Source organism: Acinonyx jubatus, chromosome A2, assembly GCF_027475565.1.
Source record: "Acinonyx jubatus isolate Ajub_Pintada_27869175 chromosome A2, VMU_Ajub_asm_v1.0, whole genome shotgun sequence".
Taxonomy (NCBI): Eukaryota; Metazoa; Chordata; class Mammalia; order Carnivora; family Felidae; genus Acinonyx; species Acinonyx jubatus.
Window position 1 is genome coordinate 54,974,920 of NC_069383.1, and position 18,412 is coordinate 54,993,331.

The following is an 18,412-nucleotide window of genomic DNA, read 5'->3' on the forward strand; positions in this document are numbered from 1 at the left end:
CATATCCTTAAAGGATGGGTATGAATGTAGCTGCGTCACAGTACACAACCGCAGGTTTATTTGCTAGAGCTTCCTGACCATAATCTGCAAACGCTCGCATCAAGCGCTCTCCAGTATTTAATGACTGGCTTCTAAATATACAGGCACTGGGAAAATAGAAGAAAAAAATAAGATGTCAAATCCTCAAAAAAGCTAACAGTATACATGGGGATTTAGGGCTACCACATATAAAACTACTGAGTGGGTATAAGAATGACATTCCAGTGTCGACCTTGTATGAAGGGCTAACACCAAAGCATCCAGCAAAGGATCTCAGCTGTGTAAAGGGATCATGGGGGTACAGCATCAGGAAATACCTGGGAGGATTTTCTTGACAACAAATCTTCTTTATTAACAACCAAAAAAATATTATATTTTTAAGTAATTTCTATACCCAACATGGGGCATGAACTCACAACCCTGAGATAAAGAGTTGCATGCTCTACCAACTGAGCTAGCAAGTGCCCCTGGAACTATATACATCTTCATGTTATAGTCATATTTAGTTTATTCATAGTATTAAACATGTTTTTACATAGGTGTGGGGACTAATTATTTTCCAACATATCCAAGTAGGGTAACAACATGATGAGTTTAAGCAATAAAAAATATACATCATGGAGCATGGAAGACTCTAGATATTGGAACTGAATCTTGACCCAGTAATTCTGGCAGTTTTTATATGAAATGGAACATTAGTAACACTTTAGAGCCCTAAAGGACATCCCTGCTGATCATGAAAGAGAAAGAAAACTGTACCCACTATTTCACTCTAAAAGGAACAACTGAATTGACACAAGCTACGAATATCAAGATGGTGCCAAAAATAGTGAATTTCCTGCTCAAAACCAGCAAAACAACTACCACATATGGAGTCCAGGTTTGACGTGATTTCCTCTTGGTCTGGCAGGTATCAGAGATTATGTAGATGGATTCACAAGCAGATATAAGGACCCCCAGAGATTACCAGAAATATTTGGGAAGAGTCACCATGAGAAAAGACTAGGCTGTCTTTCAATGGAAGGGATCAGAACATCAAAATTGGAAGCATTCTTGTAAATGTCACCTCATCTATTTCCTCAAATAATCTGTTCTCACGCCAGACATGACTTAGTCCCTGGGGTGATGGCAGTGGATAATAGAGAGAAGGGGCATGCTTTCAAAGAGATTATATTCTAGGGGTGCCTGGGTGGTCCAGTTGGTTAAGCATCCGACTTCAGCTCAGGTCATGATCTCATGGTCCGTGAGTTCAAGTCCCTCATTGGGCCCTGTGCTGACAGCTCAGAACCTGGAGCCTGCTTTGGATTTTGTGTCTTGCTCTCTCTCTGCCCGTCTCCTGCTTGCTCACTCGCTCTCTCAAAAATAAATTTAAAAAATTACAAAAACAGAGAGGTTATATTCTGGTGGAGAAAGAGAATATAAACTTGAAAACAAATAGGTAAGTTAAGGAAAAGGGCTTAATGAAAAAATAAAATGGCAAAGGCACAAGGAATGCTTGGAATAGTCTTTCAGCCAGGGTTGCTGGCTGGGCCACTCTGCGGACCTAAATGGTGAGAAGCAGACAACAGAGAGAAGACGGGGAGAGAAACAACTGCACAGCTCTGCAAAGCCTTGCACATGCTGGTTACAGTAGCACAGGGTGATTTATTTCACTTCTAGGTCACTGTTAAACATATAAACAACTGACACTAATTTTCTTGGGGAAGTCCTATAGCCTCTGATATGCTAATGGATGTGCTGGAATCAATGGAGAAAGACAATTAGAGAAATTGTGCAAAGTCAGCATTGCTCTTGCATTGATAACATGTCTGAGGACAACCTACCCAGAGACACTCCCAAGCTCTGTCCTGACAGGAACATGCAGAGCTAAAATAATCCCTGAATCCTATGTGATTCTGAAGCTCTAAAAGTGCATTCAAATGCCTTTGCCAATGCAACCACACTGAATGTTACTACAGTCTTTATGTTTTAGTAGAAAGAGCTCAGATCCAGAGTGTGAAGACATGAATGTAGGCCTGAGCTCCACCTGTCAAAATTGAGTAAACTTAGACAAGCTACGTTCTTCATCTACGTAACCTTCTTCAACCTAACCATCTTCAAGCTACATAACCAGAAGGATGACACCAAGATCCCAGAATAATTGCAATGATGGTAAGAGATCAAGACCTACAAAAATGCTTTGTTAGTTCCAAAACATAATGCAAATATTTGTCAACGGAATTTATTCATCCTGAATCAAGTCCGGCCCCAACATGGAATGACCATGTTCTGAAACACCAGCCTTATATCCTTTCGTGCCCAATGAAGTGCAAACCAAGAAAAGTTGACCGGCATCTTTAGATGAAGCATCTGACTCTGGCTTCTCTCTGTAAGGACAAATCAATTCTCAATTTCTTGGTTTGGGTGATGTGTTTATCCAATGCACTATATACAAATTCAGGGCACGATTCCATTCAGCCCTAGGCAGTTCATGTTAGAAATATTTGAGCCACACCTCTGCTCATTCACTTCTGCTTCCGATGGAGCCTGTGGCTATTCCTGACTCATCATTCATTGTCCGAGTCAGAGGGAGGAGGATTGCAGCAGGAATGTTCCTTGTGACAGTGGCCAAAGACCACGGCAATGGACTCAATAATAAATAGTCCTAGCATGGGTCCCACTTTTCTGGTCAGCTATCTTCCTCTAAGTTTCATATTTACATATATATATATATATATATATATATATATATATATATATATATACACACACACATATATACATATATATATGAAATATATATGAAATATATATATATGAAATATACTTTTTTTTACTTAAAAATTTTTTTAATGTTTATTTATTTTTGACAGAGAGAGAGAGAGAGAGACAGAGCATGAGCAGGGGAGGGGCAGAGAGAGAGGGAGACTCAGAATCTGAACCAGGCTCCAGGCTCTGAGCTGTCATCACAGAGCCCAATGCGGGGCTTGAACTCACAGACTGCGAGATCATGACCTGAGCCGAAGTCAGACGCTTGACCAACTGAGCCACCCGGGCGCCCCTATTTTTTACCTTTTACTTTATATATATTTAAGAACATGTGAGTTAATAATTTCCAAAAAAATGAATCACAGGGCTACCTATCTCTGAAAGCAAGGTACACGTGGACAGGGCAGCTTTATACTGAACCTTGTCCTTTCTAGTACAAAATGAATGAAATGCAAAGAACAGAGCCTCCAAAGAGGATTTAAACCAAGGATAGGTGAATAGTTATTACCAGGCCAGATATGGCCTACCCAGCTTTATAAGACTCATGGCTAATGTCAAAGCAAAAGGATTCAAGAGGGAAAAGTCTCCTAGTGTCTCCACATCATTTATAAGAAAGCTAGACATGGGCCTTTCAGCCAGAGAGTGCCAGGGCTATTCACTCATATACAGGGCTGAGTCACAGCATCTCAGTCCTATGAGAAGTTAGGACATCTGGGCTTACCATTCACCTGGTGTATTAGTTTCCTAGTGCCGTTTTAACAAATTACCACATACTGAGTCTTAAGAGAACACAAATTTATTCTCTAACCATTCTGAAGTTCAGAAGTTAAAAATGAGTCTAAAAGGGCTAAAATCAAGATGTTGGCAAGACTGATTCCTTACACAGGATCCAGGGAGAGTCAACTCCGTGGCTCTTCCAGCTTCTGAAGCCTACTAGCATTTCTTGGCTTGTGTCACATCACTTCAGTCTCTGCTTCTGTCATCACATTGCCTTCACCTATTACTCACTTTTACCTTCTGCCTCTCTCTTATAAAGATCCTTGTGATTACATTGGACCCACCCGGAGAATGTGGGATAATCTCCCCATCTCAAGATCCTTAATCACATCTGTGAAGTCCCTTTTGCTACATAAAGTAAAATTCCCAGATTCTTGAGATTAGGAGGTGGACATCTTTGGGTACCATTATTCCCATTATTGGGTGCCTAGTTCAAGCTGTCCTGCCTAGCTGAGGATGAGAGGGAACCTGCCAAACAGAGGAAAAGAAAGTTCAGACTGGCTTAAACTGACAGGAAGTAGACGCATTTTCTTCTTCTAGCCCTTGACACAATAGGTACTCAAAATGAGGAAGATTGCTAGTTGTCCCCCAATATGCATGTCACACTTTGTCCTTTGTTGGTAGAATGCCTTGGTTTAGTTGAGCACAAGGTTACTTGCTTTTAGGTATTTTCAAGTTCTACAGAAGAGATGTTTACAACTTCCAGAATGAGGTTCTAGAGTAAAACAGTGAGTCCTTCTCCTTCCTGGTGACTGGAATTATGATGTGATAATGGGAAATGAAGCCACTGGAAAAGACCGTGAGCTAGAAGCCATGAGCTAGCACCAACAAGACAAATGGAGCCTGGGTCTCTGACAGAGTGGAACTATCCTATCAGCGTGGCACTGTTTGTGTTCAGATTATTTCAGACAATTGAATTATGGAGCAATAAACCTCTTTCTTATTTGGGTCTTTATTGGAGAAGCCAAACTCATATCCTAATGTAGTTCTCAACGTATCAACTTGATAGTAGAACAAACTCATTCTCTCTACAGCTTTGCCACTAAATGGATATATGATCTTACATAGATCAGGTTGCCTCCCTGATCCTTGGTTCCTTTAGTTGAAAAACAGAAATGATAATAATATGTACCTCATGTGTTACAAGTATTAAATGGCAGTGGACATGTGGCCATCATTTGTGAACTCTAAGGCACCTTATAAATATAGGGGTTGAAAGATTAAAATGTAATTTCTGATTCCTCCTCAGACATGTTTGGCTTTTTAACATTTTATTGTCTAAAAGGCTCTGGCAATTTTCTCATTGACTTTCATTTATTTAATAAGGTCAGGAACATAATTTGTAGAATATATATACAAACTTTTTTTCTTCTAGGACTTAATAAAACTACATTTATTTTGAATGGAAAAAAATACAACCCATTAATTTTTATTTTTCTGCATCAGCCTTGGTGAAAATGTTTGCTCACCACAGTGTAGGGGAGGAAAACTAACCTTTCCTTCCACCCTTGTTAGTTCTTGGCTGGGGGAGACACTTAAAAGACAGTTTAAGGTGAGAAAAACATACACATTTATTAAATGTAAGTTTTGCATTACATGGGAGCCCTCATAAGGAAATGAAAACCCAAAGACCCAGTTAGAGTTGAATGTTTAAATAATGAACTGGACAAAGAGTTTACATTATGAGAACATGACACATCAAAGGGCTTGGGCTGGGGCAGTTAGTGTCACAGGTAACTAGGAAGATAAGGGCTAGTTTCATAAGGCTTGTGAGTACAGATCTTCCTCTGCTTCAACTTCCCATCTTCGGCGATGAGAATGTTACTTTCCTCCTGGAAGAGAATGGACATCTTCATATAGGGGTTTTGTCTCCTTCTCATGAGAGCACCCATTTTGCATCTGCTGTTTTCTCAAGTGTCTTTAGCTCAAAATAATCCTTATGCCAAAGTGGTATATTTTGCCACCCTTCACCAACCTTACCCAATGTCTATTTCTCCATCAGTGATGACGTGTAAGAGAACATAGTTACCCAACTGTGGATTTGGACCAAATAACCTGGAAAGGGAATGTAAAAGGCTGTGTGCTCTCTACAAGGTAAGATACAGGAACTCAGAGTGTGAAAGAGGTAAATAACCAACACTTTCCATACAAAGAAGGTATAGAACACCCTGTCCAAGAAGCAGGGAGAGAAAAGATTCTGATGTTCTCAGTCATGTGTTCTGTCTCCCACTTCAGATCTCTGAGTTCTAGAGTTAAGCCACAGCTTAAATTCCACATTCAGAACGCCCTCAGAGCAGAGTTGGAAGAACACAAATGGAGAAGGGTGGAAGGTGGTGGCTGGACATGTTCTTCTAGAATCCCAATAGTCATTTGGGTTTGGATCAGGGACTGAGACTAGCCAAGCAAGGACTCTATGAACTCCTCAGTTTGACTTTTTGCTTACTCCTTCTCCTTCATTTTCATTCCTTCCCATTCTACCATCTGTGGGATCAAAGACGTGGCAGAATAAAATGAGCACTTTGGAACCAAAGAAAGAGGGTAATATTGAACTTTTAACTTTTTGGCGTCAGCGGTACTTAAATAAAGGTTGTATCAATGTTTAATGATGGGAGAATGAAGTGATTACATATGGTTCCTTTTGTTAGCCTTTTGTCCACACACGTAAGACTCCTGCTTGCATTTTTTCTTTGTTTTAACAAAAGGTCTTCACTGACAAATTTTACCAGGTTTCTGTATAAATTTAAAGATGATCCTTAATAAGTAAGTGAATATGAAAGTTGCAACTCAGTGTCACACAGAGCTTTTCGTCTGTTCCTTTTGTCTTTGGCATATATTGGGCACTTTTCAGGAGCTGTTACACATGCAAAGCGTTGTACTTCTGGATGAATAACAAACTGGTGCATGCAAAACCACCCAGTACACCGTAATTACAAACTGGAAACTCATAACTGGTGCATGAACCACTTCCTTTATGAGTTGCTCGGCTTTATTCATAACTTTTCTCATTGGAAGGGCCATGTCTTCTGGCTCTGCCTTTAATAATGGTGATAATCATAATAACTGTAATAATGGAGCATTACTTTCTAATTACAAAGAAAATTTCTTCTGAAGGGCTCAGAGCACCTCACAGACATTATCTCATTCATTCTCATCATCTCTCTGTGCTGCTTGTCGGTCACTAGCATGGTCATAGTAACAGCTTGGTCATGTTCCACTTCTCTATGCACTCATAAAGCCAGAATGGCAAGGGGAACCTTTATACTTCCCAGACTCTGGTGGAAACTTTCAGCTATTTCTGAATAGTGTTAATTATGCCACTTTAGACATCAGTAATGAGACACAAAGCACTACATGTACTTGGTGGAAAAGAAGCTTTTCATGGTTTTGGCACCTCCTTCTAAGGACACAATGTTCTGCATTCTGTCAGTGGAGAACCCCCAAATGCACAAATTCACTCCAGTTGCTAATGGCATCCTACTGTGCTCTTTCACATAGTGGAGCCTAACATACTGAGCAGTCCTCCCACCAGTGCTCAGCAACTGTGGCTCATGGGCCAAATCTGGATAAGAATGGTCTTTATGTTTTTAAATACTTATGTGTGTAAAATAGTTCTATAATTCCCTAAATAATATCTTGGATTTTACCTCTTGGATCCCAGAGTCCAAAATATTTACCACACAGTTCCATAAAAGTTTGCCAACCCATACTACTGAGAATAGGACACACACATGAAAGCCTGACAGTAGGAGGTAAGCAGAATGGGTAATCCCTGAACCATCCCAGAGCACTATCAAGAAAGATCCTGATGCTAAGATTCCTAACACACCTGACAGAAAAAGGTAAGTTTACTGGTGCTCTATATGTCCATTTGATTTCTCAGTTAGATGATTTCTTAGGTCTTAACTATACTTTTCCCAGAAAAAAAGTCTACCTTTAATATGGCTTCACCGAGTGATATTTCTTTGTTTCCTCTTGAGGTTCGGATCTTCAAGCCATTGTACAATTGCTGAGATAGTCACACTAATGTGTACTTTTAACTGTATACATTGCTTGTGTCTGGGCTGTTTTATTTGTACTAGAGAAAAGGATTAAAAGCATAGTTACGACACATCTTAGAGATGTTTACTAGTCTTTACAGTCAGTGAATAAGCAATGGGTGTGGTGGTTTTGACTTATTCATGTTCACATGGTGTTTTACTTTTCTGATCTGTCAACTTTGGATGAAGCCTCAGTCTAAGTTTTAAGACATTTGATATTCAGAAACTTCTTAGGGACAGAGTTTGATAAAAACCCACAAGGAAAGGATAAACTGGTTATTGGGCCTGGTCTTCCTGAGCCACAAATGGCAGTGGGACTATACTGTTTCTGAGGCTGGCAGTGACTTTTCTGGTATTCTAGGTCCTCATGTACCTCTTAGCTTGGCACTTTGCTCACTTTTTTTCCTTCCTGTTCATTCCTTCCCATTATTCCCCCCGTTGCGCCAAAAATATGAGAGAATAAGATGAGAATTTGGAAACAAGGTAATAATTGGGCACTTCTATATTTTGAGATCAGCTTTGGTTTAGCGAAGACTTTACAAGTATTTGGTACACTGGGAGAGTAGACATGACTTTTGGGTCATATCTTCAGTTGGCTGCAAGCTAAGCAGTAAATAGAGTTGATTCTGACAAAGACGGAATAAAGGAAAAGTGGAGCACATGTTCCTCAGGCACAGAGTTCTTAATATGTGAGTGTGTCCCAACAACAGATCCAGTCCTACCTGTGAGCCTGGGTATTGAATATCATGGACAGAGTTTACCTTGTCTTGTCCCCTCTCATGACTACAAAAGGGATTAGTCACCAGTCATGGCACCCTGTAAACCAAGAAAACATTTTTTTTTCACAGAGCTAGAACAAACAATCCTAAAATTTGCATGGGACCAACAAAGACCCCGAATAGCCAAAGCAGTCTTGAAAAAGAAAACCAAAGCAGGAGCCATCACAATTCCTGACTTCAAGATGTATTACAAAACTGTAATCATCAAGACAGTATGGTACTGGCACAAGAACAGACACTCAGAATAATGGAACAGAAGAGAGAACCCAGAAATGGACCCACAAACATAAGGCCAACTAATCTTTGACAAAGCAGGAAAGAATATCCAATGGAATAAAGACAGTCTCTTCAGCAAGTGGTGCTGGGAAAACTGCACAGCGACACGCAGAAGAATGAACTTGGACCACTTTCTTACACTATACACAAAAATACTCAAAATGGATGAAAGACCTAAATGTAAGACAGGAAGCCATCAAAATCCTCCAGGAGAAAGCAGGCAAAAACCTCTTTGACCATGGCCGCAGCAACTTCTTACTCAACATGTCTCTGGAGGCAAGGGAAACAAAAGCAAAAATGAACTACTGGGACCCCATCAAAATAAAAAAGCTTCTGCACAGCGAAGGAAACAATCAGCAAAACTAAAAGGCAACTGACAGAATGGGAGAAGATATTTGCAAATGACATATCAGATAAATGGTTAGTATCCAAAATCTATAAAGAACTTATCAAACTCAAACCCAAATTTATCAAACCGAAAAAACAAATAATCCAGGGAAGAAATGGGCAAAAGACATGAAGACACTTCTCCAAAGAAGACATCCAGATGGTCAACTGACACATGAAAATATGTTCAACATCACTCATCCTCAGGGAAATACAAATCAAAATCACCATGAGATACCACCTCATACCTGTCAGAATGGCTAACATGAACAACTCAGGCAACGACAGATGTTGGCGAGTATGCGGAGAAAGAGGATCTCTTTTGCACTACTGGTAGGAATGCAAACTGGAGCAGCCACTCTGGAAAACAGTTGGAGGTTCCTCAAAAAATTAAAAACACAACCCAGCAATTACACTACTAGGTATTTATCCATGGGATACAGGTATGCTGTTTTGAAGGGGCATATGCACCCCAATGTTTATAGCAGCACTATTGAGAATAGCCAAAGTATGGAAAGAGCCCAAATGTACATTGATGGATGAATGGATAAAGAAGATGTGGTGTATGTATGTGTGTGTGTGTGTGTATGTATATATATATATGCATGCCATTATACATATATATATATATATATCATTATACATATATATATACTCCATTGTGTGTGCATGTGTATATATATACCTATAGACATATAGATATATATGTCTATATATATATATATATATATATAGGTATATATATACACATGCACACACATGTCTATATGTATATATATACATGCACACACACAATGGAGTACTTACTACTTGGCAATCAAAAAGAATGAAATCTTGCCATTTGTAACTACATGGATGGAGCTAGAGAGTGTTATGCTAAGCGAAATTAGTCAGAGAAAGACAAATATCATATGACTTCACTCATATGAGGATTTTAAGAGACAAAACAGATGAACACAAGGGAAGGGAAGCAAAACTAGCGAAACAAGCGAAATTAGTCAGAGAAAGACAAATATCATATGACTTCACTCATATGAGGATTTTAAGAGACAAAACAGATGAACACAAGGGAAGGGAAGCAAAACTAATATAAAAACAGGGAAGGGGACAAAAATAAGAGACTCTTAAATGTGCAGAACTGAGAGATACTGGAGGGATTGTGGAAAGGAGGATGCGATAAATGGGTAAGAGGAACTAAGGAATCTACTCCTGAAATCATTGTTGCACTATATGCTAACAACTTCGATGTAAATTTAAAAAATAAATTAAATAAAAAGTAAAAAAACATTTTTAATAGTAACAGATAACAAGAAGCAAGTTGTAAAAATAAACACTGAAAGTCAATGTTAAAGTTCTATTTGAAACTTTAAAAAACAACTTTTGCTATGACCTCAGAAACACAGGCAACAAAATATAGATATATTGAACTTCATCAAAATTAAAATTGTTTGTGTCTTAGCAGAGACTATCAAGAAAGTGAAAAGATACCCTACAGAATGGAAGAAAATATTTGCAAATCATACATCTGGCAAGAGATTAATATCCACAGTATATAAAGAACTCCTACAACTCAACAACAAAACATATACAATCCAATTTAAAAATAGGCAAAGAATTTGAATAGATGTTTTCCCAGAGAATATATACAAATGACCAATGAGCACATAAAAAGAGACTCAACATCATTAATCATTAGAGAAATGCAAATCAAAACCACAGTGAGATACCACCTCACATCTACTAAGATGGCTATAATAGTAATGATCATCAAAATAATAAACCAGCAAATAACAAGTGCTGGTGACAATGTGGAGAAATTAGAGCCCATGTGCACTGCTGGTGAGAATATAAAATGGTGCTAGCATTACGAAAAATGGTTTGTTGTTTCCTCAAAAAGGTAAACACAGAACTACAATATCACCCAGTAGTAATTCCGCTTCTATGTCTATGTCCAAAAGGATTGAAAGCAGTAACTTGAACAGATATCTGTACATCAGCATTCATATCAGCATTATTCACCACAGCCAAAAGATAGAAGCAACCCAAGTGTTTGCTGATGAATGGATAAACTAAAGGTGGTACACATACAATGGAATACTACCCAGCCATATAAATGAATGAAATTTTAATATATGCCACAACACTATGGAACTTCAAAACATTGTGATTAATGAAATAAGCCAAACACATAAAGAATACCATATATTCCACTTATCCGTGGCACCTAGAATAGGCAAATTCATAGAGAGAGAAAGCAGAATAAAGGTTACCAGGATCTGGGGGTAAGGGAGAAGGAAAAGTTATTGGTTAATGGATACAGCATTTATGTTGTGGATGATGAAAAAGCATAGGATATATATAGTGGTGACAATCACACAACGCTGTGAAAGTATTTAATGCCACTGAATGTACACTTACAAATGGTTAAAATGATAAATGTATGCTATATTTTATGTTTATTTTACCAAATAAAAGTAATTAAAAATAATCTTTGATATCACTTCAATCCTCGTGGGGTTTTTTTGCCAAAAAGCTAACATTTTTATTCTTATTTTGGACTTCTGTTGTCATCATTAGGAAGGTAGTTTTTGAACTTGAAACTGACAGCAAAGCTCCCTGAAACAGCAGCTGTGATTCTGTGCTCCTCTCCAGGAACTGGAATCGTGTCTGTAGTTATAATTTCAGCACATGTGAACTGAGCTTCTAATATGTGTATTATAGAGCAGAGCTACAATTCATCTTAATGATGGTATGTGAAAGAACATCTCGGCAGGGCACCTTAATGAAATGACAATTGGTTGAAGACTTAGAAGATTAAAAATACCCAAGACTTTCAGAAGCCATTTCAACTCCCATTTGGATCCTTTAAGGGATAGTGTAAAATAATGTTCTCTGCCAAATAACAAGAAAGCTTATAGCAAATAGAGTAAAAATCCTTTTAATATATTTTTCAAGGATGGAGCCATTAAAAGCGTCTAATCAGAAAAGCTAAAAAGGTGAACCAAATTCTCCAGTCTGAATATATCATAGGCACCTCTGGAAGAGACTTCCTAATGAATGGACTAAAATATTGCCAAAAATATTTAGATTCTCTTAAAATAAATTACATATAATTTCCTCTATGGAGTATATACTCTTGGTCAGGCCCTGTATTAGCCACAGTATGTCTTTCACTTAACTCTGAGAACAGTCTCATGAGGCAGGAAGCAGTAAACCCATCACACTGGTAAGAAAGCTGGGACTCAGAGATGTTAAGTGTGTTGACTGAAGCTCAAAATAGACAAAGCTTCATTGTCATTAAGGTATGACTATCATTTAACAGCAAAAAATGTCGACATAGTATATGTGCCATTTTGTAATCATTACGTTAACCAATACAACAAAGAGAAAAATTATAGTCAGGCAAGCCTCTTTTTCTAGGTCCAACACAGCAAACAAAAGGCAACATATTCCATAAGAATTCTAAATTCTTTCCCTGGATAACTTGAGATAGGCATTCTTTGTCTTAGTTTCCCCAAGAAAAATATCATTGAGTATCTCTTATTCCAAGTCCTGTACTAACCATTTTCACATGCATTATCTCGTCTAATTGACTCAACCTAATTTTTGCTATTTTTCTTCTGCATAGCTAGCAGGCATGAAAGATGTGATAGTATCCTCTGTGAAAATTGATACACAGGTAGTCACTGGTTTTTTAAAGATTTTTTTAAAGCAATCTCTACACTCAATGTGGGGCTCAGACTTTGAACCCCAAGATCAAGAATTGCATGCTCTACCAACTGAGACAGCCGGGTGCCCCTTTCAGTACTTACTTTGTTAACATAACAAACTACTATGATGTACAATTAACCAACAATACTCCTCGAATTTTTCTTACATTAAAAGCATTTACCTTAAAAATGTTTAAGTAATATATTTCAGAATTAGCTAATTCTTTTCAAATTATTATGCAATGCACAATATGGGCACATATTGTGTTTGCCAATAACTTTGACTAATATTTGGATATTTTTTCCAAAAATAGGGTGTTCTGAAAACTTCCTTATATTCATATGGCGAATTCATATTCATAGGTGATTTAGAGATGAAGTCACCCTATCAAGGCTATTCTCTAAAGGCCAAAAATGTAGCAAAGATTTGATCATCTATGTTATGTCCATCTTGTGCTTTTTTGTAGCATCATCATTTAGTACGTAGTAAGAGACCAAGAAACAAATATTAGAATACATTCTAATAGTCTAGGAATTTTAGTGAATAGTCTAGGAATTTTATGTAGAGTACATGAGTTAATAATTCAGGTTTTAAAGAACAGTTCTGTTCTACTGTGCACTTTAACCCCTGAGTGTTTCTGCATATCATGCAGCCCGCAAAAATAGTAGTGGGATTCTATAACCCTTGCATTGTTCCCTATACTAATGAACAACCATTTGCCTTATTCTGTCTTTATTACACTTCTCTATGTAGTCTTATTCTTCCTGGCTTCTGACTTTGTGACCTGGTTCTATTTATTCCCTCACCTTGGCTCTCATGCTTGCTCTGCAACACTGCTTCTCCCGTTTAAAACTTCTTTTGCTTTCCTCTCATGACTTAGGCTTTCCCCTGAGAAGACAGCCTTCAGTCTCTTTGCATGAAGATGTTTAGCATGGCCCATTTTAGTCTCTCAAACACTTTGATTTAGTCTCTCAAACACATTCCATAAGTGTAGCTAGCACTACTGCTAGGTTTATGTTTTCCTCTGAGCAGAACCTAGGTGTGCTATATATAATTAGGATGATGATAGTAGGCCAAAGTTATCCTGAACTCAACAGCATAAACTAAGCACCTTATTATAAATCAGACACTAACTGTCCAAAAATCGTCAAAGGAAAATAAGTCATCTTTTATCATTAGGTTATTCTTTCATCACACACACGTGACGAATAAGTGGAAAACTTGATTTTGTTCCCTTTTTTAATGTTTATTTATTTATTTACTTATTTATTTAGAGTGTGAGGGGGGAGGGGCAGAGAGGGAAGAAAGGGAGAGAATTCCATGCCAAGCATGGAGCCTGACACAGGGCTTGATCCCAGAAACTGTGCGATCATGACCTGAGCCAAAATCAAGAGCCAGACACTTAACTGACTGAGCCACCCAAGCACCCTAGAAAACTTTATTTTAATGGCTATTATGTCATCTGGGAGACTAGTTAAAAATAAGGGATCAGTATGGCCAAAGAACTGAGTATATGAGAGATTTCCTATTCAAATTGCCATTAGCAATTTTATAAAGATTATATCTACATCACACTTGACATTGATAAAAGAAATTGAAGATAACATAAATAAATGGAAAGATATACCATGCTCATGGATTGGGTAGTTAACATTGTTAAAATATCCATACTACCCAAAGCAATCTATAGGTTCAATGCAGTCCCTATCAAAATATTAATGGCATTTTTCATAGAACTAGAGAAAAGAATCCTAAAATATATATGGAATCACAAAAGATGCTCAACAGCCAAAGCAATCCTGAGATAGAAGAACAAAGCTGGATTTATCATGCTCCCTGATTTTGATCTATACTACAAAACTATAGTGATCAAAGCAGTATGGTACTGGCACAAAAACAGACACATAGATCAAGAGAACACAACACAGAGTCCAAAAATAAGGCCAGATTTATATGGTCAATTAATCTTTGACAAAGGAGGCAGGAACATACAATAGGGAGAAGATAGTATCTTCAATAAATAATTTTGGAAAAACTTGGCAACTACATGCAAAAGAATAAAACTGGACCACTTTCTTACACCATATGCAAGAATATACTCAAAATAGATTAACAACTTAAATCTGAGACTGGGAACCATAAAACTCTTAGAAGAAAACTTAGGCAATAAGCTCTTGGACATTGAAGTGAGCAATATATATTGGATCTGTTTCCTCAGGCAAGAGCACAAAAGGAAGAAAAAAACTAAATAAGTCTACATCAAACTAAAAAGATATTGCACAACAGAGGAAACCATCAACAAAATGAAAAAGCAGTCTACTGAATGCAAGAAGATATTCACAAATAATATAACTGATAAGGGGTTAACATCCAAAATATATCAAGAACTCACAACTCCTTATCAAAAAAACAAACAATCCAATTTAAAAATGGGCAAAGAACCTGAATAGACATTTCTCGAAAGAAGACAGACGTGTGGCCAACAGACCCTTGAAAAGATGCTGAACATCACTTAACATCAGGGAAATTAAAATCAAAACCACAATGAAACATCACTTCACGCCTGTCAGAATGGCTATTAGCAAAAGGACAAGAAGTTACAGGCATTGGTGAAGATGTATAAGAAAGAGAACCCTCAGGCATTGTTGGTGGGAATGCAAAATGATGCAGCCACTGTGGAAAACATTTAGAAATTAAAAACAGAACTATACTACAACGTAGTAATTCCACTTCTGGGTATTTAACTGAAGAAAACAAAAACTTGAAAAGGTTTATGCACCCCTATGTTCACTGCAGAATTATTTACAATAGCTAAGATATGGAAACAACCTAAGTGTCCATCAGTAGATGAATGGAAAAAGAAGATGTGGTTTATATAGACAATGGAATATTGCTTAGCCATAAAAAACAAATATGTTTTATAATTTGTGACAACATGGATATATCTAAAGGGTATTATGGTAAGTGAAAAAAGTTAGAGAAAGACAAATTCCATATGATTTCACTTACATGTAAAACCTAAAAAACCAAAACAAATGAACAAACAAAACAAAATGGAAACAGACTCAAGGATACAGAGAACAATCTGGTGGTTTCTAGGGGAGAGGGTCTTTAGGATGTGCAAAACAGGGAAAGGGGATTAAAAGGTCAAACTTTCAACTATAAAATAAATAAGACACGAGGATAACAATGTACAGCATAGAAAATAGAGTTAATAATATGCAACAGCTTTGTGTGGTGACAGATGGTAGCTAGATTTGTCGTGCTGATCACTTTGTAATGTCTATAAATGTTGAATAACTATGCTGTACTCCTGAAACGAATATAATATTGTATGTCAACTATACTTCAAATGAAAAAAAAATGATTATCTCTACACCATGCTTAGTAAAAATGGTTAAGTGGGATGGTTAATTACAAGCTTTTGCGAACAAAGGAGTCATTGTACTGAGAGCTGAAGAATACACTAGAGATGAGGAAAGAGTAGTTTAAAGTAAACATATAGCTGCTAAATATAAACTTGAAGGAATGCTGATTAGATCTCAGCCAGAGGGAGAAAAAGGAAAAACACAGATTAACTTAGGCCAGTGGCTTTCAATTAGGGGTGATTTGTACCCCAGGAGACATTGGGTAGTCTGGTGACATTTTTGGTTGTTGCAACTGGAGCAGTGGAGTGTGTACTACTGGCATCCTATGGGATGGCCAGGGATGCTGCTAAACATCCTACTACACACGTGACAACTGCTCACGACAAAGAACTGTTCGACCCAAAGTCCAGCAATAGTGCCAAGACTGAGAAATACCAGACTAGAGCAGAACATTCTGAAACCAGCTGGGTGATATTTAATCAATGTGATTAAAGGGAGAGCCTCATGTGAATAAAGTTTACAGAGTATAAGCATACTTTGGGCACAGATCAAGTTTGCCTCTGCTGTTTCAATCTTCTCTGACATCCTAAATCTGATTAGGTATAGTGTTCTTTGTGATGTCTGTATTCATCAATGAGTAAAATCTTACTCGAGAAAATTTCTAAAAAAACATCAGTCCCAACACAAAATGGCTTCCCATTTCATGAGCATTTTCTCTTAAAAGCGGCAATATTTTCATAGGCAATAAAACATGACAGATCACAACGAATAAATCTCTAGTGATGGAATCTAGGCATGAGTGGGCTTAGAGTGGAAAGTTTTCATTTGAGGGAGTACTTTGGGGGACTTACAGTTGGTGCCTCTTCCATATGAGTAACCCTTTTCTCCATACAAGAATAGATCTCGGTAACTGTAGAAATAACACTGGGTGTGGTATTACCGAACCACTACCAGGGGAAGGGATACATATAAACGGACCACAGTCATTCACAGACTACAAACCATCTTGGAATAACAGACTTCTAAATACTAGTAACATCACCATTCTGATGAAAAGAGTAGCTATGTCAGTTTTCTTGTAAATTATTCCAAAAATATATTAGAGAAGCCTATTTACTTTTCAAGATCTCTATCAAAATCAAAACACTGAATGGCTCCTTTAATTATGCCAAGTGGACTGCTGTTTAAAACAAGTTATACTGAATCTCTGTGCTCTTCTGCCTCAGGATGTTATTCTGTAATATGTAACAAGTAGCAAGTAATAAATATGCATATAACTATATAAACACATATACAAAACATATAAAATGTTAAAATTAGAATCAATATGAAATCAGTACATAGTTACAAAGGAAAAACACATAAATCAAATATATGTAATACAAATATTTGTGGTCTGGGGCAGTGGGTGTCAAAATGCCTCTGCTGAGCCCTGGGTTTCAGTTATGCCAGGGGAGGCATGAGAAGGAGGGAGATGCCAGCTGACGTAGCTCTACCTTTATGACTTTTCATATAAAAGCTCTTACAGAATCGGATTTGGTTGGGAAAAAAATGGAAAAAAAACTGCTCTAAGGGGTTTACAAGGAAAATTTTAAAAGTATATATCCTGGGACACCTGGGTGACTCAGTTAAGCATCTGACTTTTGATCTCAGCTCAGGTCTTGATCTCAGGGTCGTGAGTTCAAGCCCCACATTGGGTTCCTCACTGGGCATGAAGACTACTTAAAAGAAAAAAAAGTATATATATATATATATATATATATATATATATATATATATATATATATAGTAAAACCTTGGATTGTAACTTCTGTGAGTGTTTTGCAAGATGAGCAAACATTTCTTTTTTTTTTTTAATTTATTATGTTTATTTGAGAGAGAGAGAGACAGAGAGCACAAGCAGGGGAGGGGCAGAGAGAGAGGGAGACACAGAATCCCAAGCAGGCTCCAGGGTATGAGCTGTCAGCACAGAGCCCAATGCCGGGCTGGAACCCACAAGCTGTGAGATCATGACCTGAGCCGAAGTCAGACGCTCAACCGACTGAGCCACCGACTGAGTCACCCAGGTGACCCCAAACATTTCTAATTTTGATAAACAAATGATGTCTTGCAATATGAGTAGCACATGATGCCAAACATCACACGATCACAACTGAGCTAATGGTTCTTGACATTGGCTTTGATATACAAGTGCTTCGGATTACAAGCATGTTTCCAGAATGAATTATGCTCACAAACCAAGGTTTTACACACACACACACACACACACACGCACCCTCAAAGATATTTT